This window comes from Miscanthus floridulus, chromosome 2, assembly GCF_019320115.1.
Source record: "Miscanthus floridulus cultivar M001 chromosome 2, ASM1932011v1, whole genome shotgun sequence".
Classification (NCBI taxonomy): domain Eukaryota; kingdom Viridiplantae; phylum Streptophyta; class Magnoliopsida; order Poales; family Poaceae; genus Miscanthus; species Miscanthus floridulus.
This window is the reverse complement of record NC_089581.1, coordinates 154,317,135-154,333,488: the sequence shown is the minus strand read 5'-3', so window position 1 is coordinate 154,333,488 and position 16,354 is coordinate 154,317,135. Positions and strand designations below refer to the sequence as shown.

The 16,354-nt window shown below is 47.4% G+C and overlaps 1 long non-coding RNA gene across 19 annotated transcripts; it reads left to right on the top strand.

The window, feature by feature from the left end:
• Positions 1–3,366: 3,366 nt before the first annotated feature.
• On the top strand, positions 3,367–10,832 carry LOC136533714 (uncharacterized). Of its 19 annotated transcripts, XR_010778545.1 has the most exons (11): positions 3,367–3,804; positions 3,878–3,986; positions 4,083–4,161; positions 4,695–4,767; positions 4,872–5,005; positions 5,132–5,944; positions 6,050–6,126; positions 6,504–6,572; positions 6,687–6,724; positions 6,832–6,912; positions 7,041–7,481. It is a non-coding gene; the product is annotated as an uncharacterized lncRNA (long non-coding RNA). The 19 variants fall into 19 exon arrangements; XR_010778539.1 differs by adding an exon at positions 9,642–10,832 and having other exon boundaries at positions 3,878–4,767; positions 7,041–7,140; XR_010778555.1 differs by having other exon boundaries at positions 3,878–4,161; positions 4,940–5,005; positions 7,041–7,482.
• Positions 10,833–16,354: the final 5,522 nt, after the last annotated feature.

The window sequence follows — 16,354 nt, the reverse complement described above, 5'->3', positions numbered from 1 at the left end:
CTCAACCAGTCTGTTCGGGAGGTCGTATCGTATCGTGGATTATTTACTGCTGGCTGGTTTGGTGTGAGAGAAAAATACTGTTCCCGACTAAAAATTTACGATCATTTACGAGCAAGCGAACAGGCTTACCTTCTGGATTAATTAAAGAAGTGATGGAGCTGACCCGGCCGGAGACCGACTTAGATCCGCGGCCCAAGTCTTCGCCGACAGCGACACTTCTTTCCCCCGCCCGCGAGTCTTTTCCTCGTCTCGCTGGAACATGTCCGATCCACGTCCGGGACACGTCGCTGGGCCGCTGGGGATGGCGCATGGCGCCGCGGAGCGAGTTCGAACTTGTCGCCTCACTCCCGATCACGACTTATGGCCGTCGCTTTCTCACTTAAGTGCACTTTGGAAAGAGAGGGCGTCTACACAGATCGATTTCACCCACTGGAATACTGAACCAAAGAAAGACTCTTGCGTCTTTGTCCTCCAGCACCGGCCTGTTGTGCTGAGGGAGCGTTTAGTTGGCAAAAATTTTTGGTTTTGGCTACTGTAGCACTTTCGTTTGTATTTGGCAATTAGTGTCTAATTATGAACTAATTAGGTTCGAAAGTTTCGTCTCGTGATTTCTCACAAAACTGTGCAATTAGTTTTGTTTTTCGTCTATATTTAGTACTCCATGCATGTGCCGCAAGATTTGATGTGACACTTTGGGGTGAAAATTTTTGAAATCTGACAGCGCCTGAAGCTACTCGTGCAATCCGATTCAAGCGAAGCCTGCCCAGGAGCCGTCCGTCAACTGAACCAAATCACGTCGTCATCGCTAGCTGCCCAGCCCAGTGCGGCGTCGTTGTTGACGGAAGGAACCAAAAGAGGCTCCACCAAAAGCTGTCACATACTCACATGCATGGAAACCACCCGAGCGTCGTCACTTGCAAAAGGAAGGAACAGGAGCTGCCCCTTTTTTGACCACACCACAATATAAGTGTGCCTAGTCTCCATCCTGGCACGGGCCGGAATGCTTTGCTTCCCCAAGTCATCGTCAATTTGGTTTGCGTCCTTGGATACCATATGTTCTAACCGAGCTGCGGCGCGTGGGCAGGCCAGCGCCCGGAGGAAGGTGTGGTAGACGGCGGCGGGCAGCAGGTGCAAGACGGCACGACAACGGCAGTGGAGCAGCGGCGGAGAGGGCAAGAGGACGAGCGGGTTCGCGAGGTTGTTTCGCAACGGGTTGGGTTCGCAGTTTAATGGGAAAGGACCCGTTATGACCCAGATCGAATTGTTCAGCTCGCGTCCTCGTTAAATCCAACGGTTAGCAGGCAAATGGTTGACATGGCCTATCGGGCGCGCATGGTTTGGTGCAGGATTCTTCGGGTAAAAAAAAATGAACATATGCAAGTAACTGCATGACAAATATATTTCTTTCTTGGAGCCTGAAACTTGAATGAAATTTACTTGTTCAAATGCAAATATCAGGACTAACAGAATATTTACATATTAGTGATTTGTCCATGGTAACTTTTGTTTTCAGAACGTTTACATAGTGTGGACATAGAACAATGTATAGTGCATCAGGACTAACCACGGGAATATTCTAAGGAGGTAGGAGGGGAATATTCTAAGGAGGTAGTGAATCAGGGCATACGAAACATCAGGGATGCAGTTAGCTACATTCATCAAAGCTCACAAGTCCTTATAGAACATTCCCTCGTTCCTGCTTCCAAAAAATTAAGGCATCTAAGATCAGTTAGTGGCGTAAAGGTCATGAGCTTGTTAATTTTCTTGTTAGTGGCATTGACCTCCTTCGTGTGTTGCTGCAATGAGAAAAGCCCCTAGGAACCCCAGACCAGATGGGTTTGGGTACCTAGAAGGCCAGAAGTCTTTAGTTCCTATGCAATATGTAGTTTGATTTTTTTAGTGTACTAAGTGGTGAGCAATTTTAGGAACAATAGAAGAGTACTTTCGATGGAGCAATGCGGCCAAATCAAAAAAAAAAGAGGTGAAAATTTCATTAAAGCATACCTTTGCTACAATTATTGTATGTGTAACAAGCAGCATAACCACACCATCACCAACATGAAAATCAGCCTATGCCTCTTGTCAGAGATTACCAGTAGAAGCACTAAATGCAAAAACAAGTGGCTTTTATTATTTAACTATCAGCTAAGTGCAAAGGGACAGCAGGCTCCAGTAACTTACCACACCTACACATTTCCCCAAGCAAAACAAGTAAAAGCTTATGAGTTCATTCAAGGTGAAACAATTCATCATCAGAATGGCTGCAGTTCATGTATCATAGTTACTCTTATTTACTTATTTTGCGAAGCATAACAAACTTATGCTGAATAGCTATCATAACAAAGTTAAACTGAGAGCAAACTTTAGGATTCTGGAAATTTATAACACACAAACCATATGGTTACATGGGTCTGTCTACATGAACTACATTGAATAACATATACCATATAGATAAACTTGGCAAAGTACAATGCATAATGCAGAAAATGAGAGGCAACACTAATAAGTGAAGAATTAAGCTGACACACCCGTTGCTTGCATCATAAATAGTTGTAGAGCATAGTGAATTTACTTGTGTAATTCCTTAAAAACATGATAAATCAATTTATATCATGAGCAAAAAAACGAAACATCAATTTAAGTTGAATACTATAGCAAAAAGAAAACCTTCCATAATAACTTTCCATTCATCACTGAATGTAAAAGAAGGGGACATTGTCCAGTAAACATGTAAACATTGTCCAGTAAGCTGATACAGTGATGTTACCGGACATGCAACAGTGCAACAGATAATGCAGAATAGAGCCTTTTTGTGCACTTTCAGACTAAAAGATTGAACCAAATAGTCTTACGAGCCTGGACTTACGCTTGCAACAGTTTGAACCATTCACTAATAATCTGAAAGACTGAATCAAACAATGAAACATAGAAAGACAAGACCAATCACTGAAAGGAGCAAAAACTTCAGACAAAATGGTAAACTAGAACTGCTGGAAGAATGACAATGACAGTCTCACATTTGCCTCGTTCTCTTATCCGTTCGTGGTGCCCTCTGCCATCGATGAGCAATAGCAAAACACGACGTTGATCGTGTGTAGACTAGTACCACTGGAAGACTGTAGAAATCAAGACCTCGCGGGGTCCTCAAGAGGAAGCCGTGTCCACGTCTCTTAAAATTCCCTGCACCGTCAGATCTTCGAGTGAACGGTCCAGATCGGTTGAAGCGGGTCGTCCGGAAGCAGCTTCTCTTTACCTTCTCCGGCCTCTCCTCAACTTCTAAACGGCTTCTCTAGCTTCTCGTCATAATCCAGGCAAACAAATATATACGCTGGCTTCTGCTTCACATTCCAGATTCTTCCTTTCCTTTCCTCTCTCTCCTCTTGGATCTCTCTCTCCCTCTCTCCCCGACGCGGCCACGGGCACGGCGACGGCGGCTGGCACCAGCAGGCGGCGGCGGCGGCGGCGCCTGCCCTCTCCCTCCTCCCCCCCCCCCCCCCCTTGCGTCGCCGCGTGCCTGCCGGCCCAGCGCCGATGGCTCATCGCGCGAGGTGCTGGCGAGGCGCGCCGTCGCGGCCCGGCCACCGCAGCACGGGCCCCAGCCGCCGCCGTCGCCGTCGCCGGCGACGCGCGGACGGGCGCCGCTGGTGGCCGCCGGCGAGCCTGCGCCCCCGGCGCTGCCTCCTCCCGCCGTTTCGCGTCTGCTACTGTTCCCCGCGAAACCCTAGCTGCATCTTCTTCCCTCCGCCCTGACCTTTACTGAGCCCAGCGACCTTTCCAGAGGCAGGCGCTCCCTCAGCCTCGCAGGTACTCGGACCTCCTCTAATTTCACTTTCGATTTCTCTGATTTCTCCTCCAATTTAATTGGTTCATACTCTAGGGTTCCTATGTTCATGGCAGTTTGGTGTGTGTTTCTTTTGCATGAAGCATGATACGATGCAAACAGGTAACAAATGTCAGGGTACATGCAATCGGTCATTGATATGGAGGTATCAACCGTTTATTTCCACTCTCAGTTCTCAATCATTGAAATGCAAGTTCCTTTCAGTTATCATTCTATCCCATACATTTTCCCACCTTCACAGTATTACCATGGTTGTGCTGGAAACACAGTGTTAGCTTCGTCTTTGTCAATGGCTAAAAAAAATCCCTTTTGGCAATCAGGTACAAAGTTTTGACTCATATTTTGTTGCTCAGATGAAGGCTCCGATGACCGTGCTTATAAAATAGTTGCGTTTGTTATAATGTAGAAAAAAGTATTTTTACTTTGTAGGCCATCTTCCCATAATTATGGAGTTACAGTCTATTTCCAGCATAGCCACATAACTGAATTATGCCACCTCCTAGATCATCATCGACAAAGTTGATAATGCACTGGGAAGCACAAAATTTAACAACTTGGCTTCACTGACAGTGCTTAATCTTTTAATTGGTTGGCCAATTATAGAAAAATTCATTGCCATCCACAACCCTAACCTGAAATCCCGATCAGACAAGGACTGTATCTGGCATACCTTCACAGAGGTAACCAATTCACAGACCATCTCCTATACTTAGAGGACACCAGCTTTTTTTTACCAAGGTTGACATTTCCCCACCAATTTAGATGGGATCGCTCTAAATGTTTACTTTTGTGTCCTTTTTTGTGTATTTATATGGTATTTAGGCAATCTAAACAGCATATTTGAACTATGCAGGATAAAGAAAACAGAGGTTACTCAGCTTAGTAATGTTGGGTTCTGCAGTCCAGTGAACACCCATTACTTTCAGGTCTTCCTATTACTACATCTTCCTCTGTCCTTTCCCTCTACACACAGGCATTCCTTTTTGCAAAGTTTCATGTAGTGTCTTATTACACCTGTGTTCTCCTGCAGAAACAACCTTTGTTAGGATTTTACCTTTTTAGAGGATCGTTTATCTTTCTTGTGTTGCCCTTGATCAGTTTATGGAGATTACTGAATTCATTGGGTTTAAATTTCCCAGCCGAATCAAGACTCCCTACTTTTAGGTACTTTTGCCAGTCTTCCTCTATGTTTGATGTGCTGCTTTCTCGTGCTTTTTTTTTTGCAAGAGTAAGTTGCCTATGTTAAACTTTACCAAACGAGGAAAGACGTTCCTTTTCTGTCTGTGTCAGTTTGTAGCAATTGGAGCCAGGATATTAAAAAGGCAACACATTCTCCTCAACTCAAGAACAAGGTCATGCTTCCTGCAAAACAGGTGTAGCACTACCTGTAGCACATGCCTATGTGCTGCTCTTTCCTTTTACACCGCTATTAATCTAAACTGCTTTGCAGTCCACATGAGTCTTTTTTATTTGTGTCAACTAAGTTCAAACCCTCTTGCACTGGTTTGATAGTCGAAGTCAGGACTCAGGATTATCTTGTTCTTATGGCATTTGATCTACAGTTTGTCCTGAAACTGGAACATGAATGTTGATCTTATTAGAGGTTGATATTTCCTTTTTCAACTTCCTATATAAGAAAAAAGATCAGTCGCTATTAATTTATGTTTTCACAACACCTGAACAGCCTATGCACTGTTTTCTAGGGACATATTGCAGCGTTTGCATTCCTTGCCATGAGATTTGTACAAAATGTTTTCAGGACAACAAGTGCATTTTTGTTTCGTCATGCTAAGAAATTTTTTTCCACAGCGGTTATTACCTTATATTGACTGTTCCTTTATCTTTTTTCTATGATCAGATTTGAATGATAGTTGGGTCCTTCTGTGGTTACTCATTTTAGTGTGCACTGTCTATTCCCTATCAACTGTAACACTTTGAATTTTCAGGTCTAAAATATTATGGCTTCATGGGTTCCAAAAATTGGGCTCACTTCTGACACTGAAGGAGCTCTCAGATGTCCAGCAAGTGAATTAAGCATCCGCACTGACCTCTATGAAATTACACCTAAAAGACAAAACAGATACATGATTCAGTTTTAAACCGGTTTGTATGGCACGGCCCTACTCTATCGGTTGTCATTCTCGGGATCATTTCATTGGAAACACGCAAGTGACTGTCTTTGTGAATCTTGGACTGATTTGGTTGCAGATACATTGATATGGCTGCACCCTTGTGTCCGAAATGTGCTTTGAAGGCTTTCCTCTTGGACCCAGCAATGTGGGGAGGTAAAATCTTGTACACTGTACCAACGATAGCTATTCTCTTGCGAATTGCCATGTCATATTTTCCCTCTTTTGCAAACTTATCTATGCATTATTGCACTAGATCTGTAATACTCTTCGCTTCTCCTGGTTTGGATAATGCGAATTAGAGAAGGCAATGATGTGAGAAAGTTTGTTTACCTGTAGCATATTAAGAGAGTGCCTACCAGTCTGAAGCAATTTAGAAATGTTAAAAAGCTTGCAAGGATTAGCTTCTGTATATGTAGGCATTGCTTCATCACAGACCACACCACTTGCCACCACCTTACTTAAATATAATGTGTGGCCAGTCTTCTTATGTTTTGTTTCTGAACATATAAATATATATATCATGTGAACAGGAATATGAATGTTTGACAAGGCAAGCATCAATTTTGAAAAATGAGGTATGCTTCATTATCCATTCACAGGTATGCGACGTTCTTCCTATTTGATTGTGAATGAATATATTCAATATGTACTGATCCTGCGATCCAATATCCTCGAGCTAACGTCATATTTTTTGGCTCTGTAAAATAAATAAGGGTTCATGGTCTGACTCTGAATCCTCAACTGCAGAAAGGTCACTGCCATTCCTAGCGCAATATTGTGAATCAGATATTGTCATATTCATATAATTTCCAGCTATTAGTACGCAAATCCTTAATCACTTCCATTTTCCATGTGTAGGTTACAAATCATCAGCCCTATGACAGCAAAGCAGATGTCTACGGCCTTGCTCTTGTACTTTGTCACCTCATGACATCCAAGGTATTTATTCTATCTCATATGGGATATTTATAGGCTTGCAGCTTATTCCAGCCTTAAAATTGAACAAAATTAGCAGTTATCATTACCTGTGCTTTTGCCTTTAAAAAGGTTGTTTTACAACTTTTCAGATTCCAGATAATACCATGAGCCCCCTCGAAGCAGCTGTTGGTATGACGGTGCGAGGCAGGTTGGGCCTTACAATTCTGTGCATTGTGATACTACGCACAAGTATGGATGTTTCCTTCTCTGTTGCCTTTCTTCCCTTTCTGGCCCTCTGGTAGGTTTAGATTTCTTTATGGTTGTTCCATTATTATAGTACCACCTGCTATGCAAAATTAAGTTCCGCCTGCACGCTTGATTATGTGTATGTAATATCTGCAATGATTGGTATTTTCCCATAAATCTTAGTAACATTCATATATGATACTCTAGATAGTAGACACTCCTATGGGTCAAAGGTGTTGTACCTACCGTTTGCAGACTGACACTAAGAAGGTATCTGCAACTACCTTCGACATTCTTTGGGACAATGCCTTACAGATTGGATGAGATATCTTAGATACCATTATAACAGCCAATTTCTTTGCTTCACATTAAACACAACCTACTCTACTGGCTTGTTTCCCATCTGTCCTGTTCATTGTGGTGCAAACTAATCGTCATCAAACTCGGGCAGCTCTGTACCTAATACTTTCTTTTCTTTCTTACTTGATTTCTGTTTCTTTTATTCTGTTTTTAGCAAAACCATCATGGTAGCACTGTGTTACCTCGGCTTCACCCTTTCCTGTTCCTTTTTTGCTACTTTTTCATTTCTGCAATTGGTCTGTACAAAACAGGTCACTTCTCCTAACAGCAGCCTCTACTATATAGCAGCCATTCATACTCAAGGTGCCCGCTGCAATGGGCACCTCTTGTCGATATTTCGAATCACCAGTTAGTAAATTTTTAGTTTGTGTGTCTGACCCGGATGGCTGTGCTCGGAGGACACAAGAGGATTTATACTGGTTCGGGCGGAACGTCCCTACGTCCAGTCTGCTGCTGCTCATGTTACCGGCACTTGGTTTGTAGTAGGAGTTACAAACAGGCGAGAGAGGGGGAAGGTCTCAAGTCTCTGGTGAAAAGAGTGAGTCTGGTTGAGTTCTCTGTCTACAGTCGAGTGCCTAAGCCTCCACCGCTCAGACGTGTTAGTTGTGTGTGTATGCCCCCCCTCCGTGGGGTGTCTTGCTTCCCCTTTTATAGACGAAGGGGAAGATGCAGGTTACATCGGGAGAGAGAGAGAGAGAGAGAGAGAGAGAGAGAGAGAGAGAGAGAGAGAGAGAGAGAGAGAGAGAGAGGGAGGGAGGGAGGGAGGAGGCTTCCGGGATTGCAACGTCTTCCATCTCCTCTATGCGGGTCCTGTTGGCCTTGTAGATGACGACGGGGACGGCTCCACGTCGCGGCCCTATTCGTCACTGGCGCCGTACGCGGGCGTCGTTAGCCGGTCGTGGCGCTCCATCCCGTCCCAGCGGACGGTATGGCTCGCTGACGCCTTCACTGGAGGCCATACGGGGAGTAGGTAGCACAGCGTCGGCACGTCCGATGCTGTTGGCGACGTGCGTCCTCAGACGTGGCCCGTCGTGACCGCGGGTCACGTCAAGACGCGCCTGCTCCCCATCTGGCGTCTGTAGTTTGACCCTGGACTTGTACTTTTAGACTCGTAGCGGTTGGGGGCAGTACGGACCTTCATCGGGTGAGGCAGAGCCCGCGTCCTTGGGGTCGGGCGAGGCGGAGCCCGCGTTCTCGGGATCAGGCGAGGCGGAGTCCGCGCCCTCGGGGTCGAACGTGACGGGGCCCTTGCCCGAGGGGTCAGGCGTGACGTGGCTCTCACCTGACTGGTCGAGCGAGACGGAGGAGGTCGGGTGACCCGGGTCTCGTATCCTTGAGGTCGGGCGACCCGGGTCGGGTCCCGTATCCTTGAGGTCGGGCGAGACAGAGCCCATGCCCTCGGGGCTGGGCGAAACCAAGATACGACCATCCGAGAGAGTTAGCGTTTGTGGCCATTCGCTTTCTTCTTCCGGGTATCCCTGATACTGATACCTGACACCCTCTGTTTCGCTTACCTGCACACCGTCGTCTTTGTTTCTTCATCATGCGTTCTGATCCCAACCTCCTTCTCCATGTATTTGGATGAGTGGATTCTTTTGTTATTCCAAAAGTTGGTGTTTCTGGCCATATTGTGTTTCCTCCTCCCATTGTCCCATGGTCTTCTTTTTCAGTTCCTTTATCCTTTTGTTCTGCTTTAATTTATACACAACTCATTCTCATTTTTTTGGTGCCTCATGTGGACATGCACGCCTACTCAACACACGCATGCTACTCACACCACTCGTGTACAAACAAACCTACAACTATACTCAGATCTTGAAGACCGCGTCCTTCTTGAGATCACCGAAATGCACTGAATTCTTAGACGACGGGAGCGTCACAATCCCCTTGTGGTTCCATGCAAGAGAGGCTACGGATTTTTGGAAATAAATCCCGATGAGCACCAGGATTCCAACCCTGGTGGGCAGGCTGCCCACCGCAAGCCTTTGCCGTGCACAACAAACCTTGGATTCTAACTCTATTAATAAATCAAACATCTATGTCCCATAATCCCAATGCTACTATCTATTTTTGTCATCCTATAACAAATTAGCCATGTACATTATATACTTCCTATGCTACTAACACCTTTCGTCATGCCACAGATATGGAACTACAAGACCGATCCGGCATTTTGCGACACCAGCAAAATTGTGCCCAGTGCATACAACAGCTGACTGCTCACGTTGCTATACCTAAAGGATTCATAAATCCGAGGTCCCTCATGAACCGGTTTTCCAACAAAGGCTCGACTCAACAGACAACGTTATGAGCAACGCACAACTCATGGGCCGGCCCAAAAACCTAGACGACAGGCCAGAAGGACGATCCAATTTCTGACTGGAAGGCCTGGCCGAGGAAGAACGGCGCCCGCTTCCGATTCCGGCCCACCTCTCCGAGCGGAGCGCTCGCTTCGGTCTCCAGCCCGCCTCCGGATGGCCTCTTCGACCGGAAGACCTGGCCAAACACCACTTCCGACTCTGACCCGCTTCTCCGACTAGGGATGTGTCGAACCCCTGCTTACAACTCCTCTCCGTTTGGCGCAATCAGAGCCGACTTGGACCCACCGACCGGGGACGTCCGCTCGGTAAGGACCAGGAAACAGACGGAGAAAGTAAGGCAGGGCACCCAAGTCAACCGCAATACCGAGGACCGTATCCTGTACACTTGCAGGACAGTACCCTGCGACCTCCCTGACAAGACAGAACCCAAGCAGTGTTGTAGGCGCTGACATTTTCCCCTTCAGGGTTGTGGGCGTCATCAACTCTCATATCAGAGAAATACGGTAAGGCTCCCCTCATGTGCCTCTGAGGCATCGACAATGTTGTGGGCGCCGGTATTTACCGTACTAGGCGAACATGGTGAAACCCTCTGGGTAACAACAGTGTGACAAACACCGACGTTTGCCATATCTGAAGAAGACACAACCTCCCGCGTGCATTTGACATTAAACAGTATTGTGGGCGCCTACCATCATCTTGTACCTACCGGTGTGGGCAACAAGACTTAGAAAGCATATGCACTATCTTTCTCTCACTTGTAAGGCCATCCTCTTTATCTATAAAAGGGGATGCACTCTCTCCAACACAACTCACTTGATTCAGATCGATCAAGTTCACTAGTACACAACAACAGAACTATAAGGTTCAAACCTCGAGCACATGCTCGAACACATAGCACATAGCGGAGCTCCCGTCACTCTTGGTCCCTCTGACCAGAGTCCGACAGGACCTCTTGTACCCCCATCTTTTTCTTTCTCGTTTGTAATCCCACTGCAAACTTTGAGCACCTGGGCTCAGGAATAAAGTCACCGGTCGCCTGAAACTGGACGTAGGGCACGTTGTCTGAACCAGTATAAACCCTGTATTATTGAGTGCTAGGCCACCTCCAATCACAACGTACGATAAAATTATAAATATTTTCGTGTTGGTCACTTTCTGTACCGACACTATGTAACAATGGCATCTAGACCAAACATAACAGCCCATTTATGAAGCCATTATTCATAATTCATCGTTGGCAACCTTGGTGGCTCGGGTTCGACCGATAACAAAGGATACATTTAACGCATACGAATAGGTTAATAGTTGGTCTACAAAATACATACGTCATAGAGGTCTAGTGCACACTAAAAAAAGTATCTGTATTGATTTCACATCAAAGTGCCCATGTGATATAGCAACCTGTGCTTCACTCCCTCAAGCTGACTTCACGAGAACAAACTTCAGATATGAAGGTGCTAATGTGCCAAGCAACATATGTAGATGCTTGCATCCAAGGAAACAAATAACACCCAGGCCCGTTTGAGTCCTTGAATTGAAGTCATTTAAATAGTCATCATTTAGACACAAATTAATTAAGCTAATATGGTTGTATATGAATTATATTTGTATATTATTGTTGGCTATATGAGAGAGATGCTTATGTGTTGCATTTCTATCGTAGGGCAACCTAATGCGTCCACCTCGGTTAACGTTGATTAACCAAGGTGGTTGCTCTAACACAACTGTCTCGGTTAATAGATTAACCGAGACGATTATTATAAGGCGACTGCCTCGGTTAATTGACCGCCTTGTAAGGCACGCCTCCAAAAAACAGTGGCCCAGCAGGCAACCCATCTCGGCCCGACACTCATCGTGTGTGTGTATAGAGAGAGAGAGAGAGTTAGGGTTATCCATAGCCATCTCTCAATCCCTCATCCGCCGTCGCACACCACTCTCTCTCCTCTCTCGGCTCAGTCCTCATGAGAGAGGCGCTCGTCTCTCTCGCATCTCTCGTGCATGCATGGTCTGCTCTCTCCCTCTCGTCTCCTCTCGTGCATGCATGGCCCGCTCTCTCCCTCTCTCGTCTCTCACCGGCGGGCGCTCCCTCTCTCCTCTCGCGTCGGGAGCTCTTTGGGGGTGTTGGTAGGCGCTCGCACCCCGGCGGCCTCCTCGCGCCAGGCCACGGCGACGGCTCGCGAGTGCGGCGGGGCCGCTGTGCCCGGCTGCGGCGGGTCTCTCGTGTCTGGCTGGGTCTCCGGCGTCGGCGGGGCGCACGGCTCCCGTCCTCCGATAGTGGCGCAGGGCCTCCGGCGGCGGAACGCAAGGCTGGGCTCACGGATCCGCTAGATCTGGCATCAGGGCTCGTGGATCCAGCCACCAATGACGGCGAGGTTGCGGATCTGGCCACCACCGACGCGGATCCGGCACCCAGCGGCGGCATGGGCGTGGATCCAACCACTAGTGGCGGCACGGTGTTCCCGGTAGCGGGCATAGCATGGGGCCTGAGAGTGGGCTCGGTGTCTGGCCTGGACCTTTTTTGTTTTTTATCGATTTACCGAGGCAGACGTTATAAGGCGCATGCCTCCATTAACTGATTAGCCGAGGCGACCAAGGCAACCGCCTTCATTATTCACAGATTAACCGTGACCTTTCGACGGAGGCAGTTGCCTTTGCCTGCCTCCAAAAATAAAAAGCGTCCCGCCTCCATTAAGTTTACTGTAGTAGTGGGTGGTACAAAGTCGTCGATGAGCGGTGGAGGAACGCTCCTGCTGAAGATGCGACGAGCTTGCTTGCAGCTTGAGATGTCAATGGGGACCCGATCCCCTATTCCCCACGGGGAATTCCCCAATTAGGGGATGGGGATGGGGATCTTTCTTCCCCCATGGGGATGAAAATGGTACAATTTTGTCCCCCATCGGGTCTCACGAGGACGGGGACGGGGAACTGATCCCGTCCCTGTTCTCTACGAGGATCCCCGTTTATACGTTTATAGGGCCTAATTCATATAAATCCACTATCCACCTGCAAAATCTAGTAGGCCAAAGGCCCAGGCCCAAACCATCCACGATTCCACGGCACCCGCACAATTTCTACGCTCCGAGTCGCCCCCTCCCCCACACCGTCGCCTGCTTCGAGTTGCCCACTACCCCTTGTTGTCGCCTGTTCCGAGTCACCCTCGCCCCCTACCAGCGCCTCCTCCTAGCTTCTCTTTGCCTTGCTCCCTACTAGTGCCTCCTCCGAGTCGCCTAGCTAGTGCCTGCTGCACACTTCCTCGGTTCCCCCTGCCATCGATCCACATCTGTGTTGCCAGGAGTCCAAAGAGGTCAAGCTGTTGAGGTGCTCCAAGGGGAGAAGAGATCGGCGAGGAAGCTGTTACTGATGACATGCGCGAGCACGGTGAGGGCCAACGCCTGCTACACCTCAATCTCCCACTTCCATGGCTACATCTCTGGTGCCCTTACAAGGACCAGTGTCGGGGATGGAGAACCCGACATGGACAAAATCCCCGAGCGGGGTAGGGGATGGGGAGCGTATGTCCCCCGTGATGGTTAACGGGGACGGGGATGGGGAGCATATGTCCCCCGCGGGGACGGAGATGGGTGCCTAAAACCTGATGGGGAATTCCCCGTTGGCATCTTTGCTAGCAGCGCAGATGACGTCATGACGCAGCCTTCGAAAGACGAGCTATCGTGGAAGTTGGAAGCAGTCACACGATGAGCGCTTCCCAAAAACCTTATTTGTCCTCTCCCGATGCATGATCACAAAGACGAGGGTTCCGGAGACCTGCACTCCTGAACACCAGTGCACGCAGACGCCGGGATGGAGAGACTATGGTGACAATGCAGTAGCGAGAAGAGAAAATTACTGATTGAGTACCTTATAATTTTTCAAACTAGAAACTCTCAATAGTAGATTTTGGTGTCTTTTTCCATGAGGATTGTTACATATACTCGGAGCACAACCTCCTACCTCCACATCAACTAGCAATAAATATGATACTATTTGATGTTGCATCTTCCACCACTACTCATGGGCTTGAACATTAAAGCCTAATAGGGAACACATGTATTGGCCGTTGAGTTTTATTAGAATTTTTGCATATGGGCTTATGGGATCCAGACCGTATAAGTTCTAACACATACTAGGCTTGTGGGTCGATTTTTGTTGGGCTAATACTAGATGTTCTAGCTCGTGAGTGGCTCGTAAGCCAGCTCTGGCTCGTTATAGCCAACATAGCTAAAAGATGAGCTTAGCTCGTTAGAAAATCGTAACGAGCCCGAGCTAAGTTGAGCTGAACTGGTCATGAGTCGAGCGAGCCAACGAGCTTCAAGTTTTTCATCCAACCCTAGCTAGCTCTCAATTTGGATGTTTGGATAGCTAAAAACTCGAGAAATTTCAATATTTGACATCGAATTCGCAAGCCTCACAAGATTTGACATTTAATTCGCCTGCCTTTCAAAATTTGACACTGGGAAGGCAAATTGTTTCGATTCAAGGGATTTCATCCATTTTCTCTCATTTTCCTCTTTTCTGTTATGTTTTCACCTCTCCCCACCCACCTGAACGGACCAAAGTACCCCTGGCCTAATAGAACATAGAGATCGATGTCCTTCTGTTGTTTTCGTCATGACTGACGAACGCACGGCCGCTCCTCCGCCGCCATCCACCTGACGGGGAGCCCCTCCATCGCTGAGGAGCCCCCTCCGCCTATCCACCGCCCTTCCTCCTCCCCTCATGGACCACCCTCCGGCCTCCGCCGTCCGTCAGGCAAAGCAACAACCAGATCCAGCGGCTCCGTCCGCGTTGTCGTCGTCGTCCTCACTGTAGGAAGACGCTGTGGCAGGGCTGGGCTACAAGGACGGCGGCTGCCAGATGCCGCAGGAGAGCTCCGTCGCCACGCCGAGCTTCTCCTGCCTGCTGCGCGAGCTTAGCGAGCTGGAGCGGGCATCGCGTCGTGGAGTGGCTACAGCCTGGCTGCTGCTGCTTCACAGTAGGCCGTCGGGCGGCGGAGGGTGCTCAAGGACGGGAGGGCATCGGGCGGGCGAAGGGGCTCCCTGGCGGCGGACAGGAGCACCGGTGTCCGTCTCGCGTGCGCGTCCGTAGCAGCGACAAAAACCGCCGGGAAAACATTACAGGTCCTTTCAGGTAACTAGGAAGAGGTGAAAACATTATATAAAAAGGAAAATGGGTGAAATCCCTTGAATCGAAACAATTCGCAGTCATGACGTCAAATTTTGAAAGGCAGACGAATTAAGTGTCAAATCTTATGAGGCTTACAAACTCGATGTCAAATATTGAAATTTCTCGTAAAAACTCAGAACCGGAAATCAATACCAATATCAATTAATATTTATTACAGCCGCTCCCCTCATCCTCAACATTGACCCATGTCCCTATACTTTTTGTGGAATTCCCTTGCCCCTCAAAAGGGAAAAAACAAAACAAGCTCGTTACTCCTCTGCTCTCCCTATGCATTAATTATTACCGCTGTTGTACGCTTAGGCCAGTCTCAGTGAAAGTTTCAGGTAAGTTTTATTTGCTTTAAATAGGTTGTCACATAAGCATTTTCATGACATGACATGATAATATATTTAAGAAGAGAGAGAAGAAATGCTCACGATTACCAACTATCTATGACTTATGAAATTAAATGTTTATGAAACTATAGAACAAAACTTTACATTGAAAGTGAGTGTTTCATTCAAGTCTCATTTTATTCTATATGTATCGGAAACAACGACATGAAACTATCTTCTGAGACTGGCCTTATGCTATGCCACCACTACGCTTCGTCGTAATGTCGTGCACCTCATCGGCTTAAGCCTTCCTCATTTCTGTATGGCACCAAGGTTAGAGATCCAGTCTTCCTCATCAACACCTCTCTTATTGCTCAAGGCCGATGCCCCTTTCTCTTCTTCCTCACATTCAACACCCCTTTACCCCCCCCCCCCCCCCCCCCCCCCCTCTCTCTCTCTTTCATCGTGGCTGGTGGCGCATGGCCCCTTTTCTTCTTTTCTTCTTCCTCGCATTCCTGACCGGCGTCCCATTCTTTTCTTCTTTCTTGTGGCTAAGACCCCATTCTTCCTTTCTTTCTCGTGGCCTGTACGGCGAGCGATGGAAGCATCGTTCTTGCACAAGGTGGCCACACACATGACCAAATTTCAATTCTATAATTTTATACATCCACACACGGATCGAGTTGGGCTGGTTCCTACAACAAAATTTAAATTGTGACCCATTTTAATATCATAACTGATTTGGTATTGAACCAAATTTAATTTCATACCCTTCAATGCTTATATCCAAATGAAGCCTTAACTCTATCTTCCCAAACACATCCTAGGGTGCCACTAGGACCCCTATCCGTCGACGGTCCTCTGCCTCCCATAGCCGTCGTTCTATAAGCCATCGACAAAACTCTACTTTCAATCACGTATAATCCGACCGTAAAAAAATTGAGCAATGGCATGAATATCGACACGTAGACCACTGCGCTGAATGCCAATGCATTACCACATCATAGCAACAATGCCCAATGACAAAGCTAGAGAAGC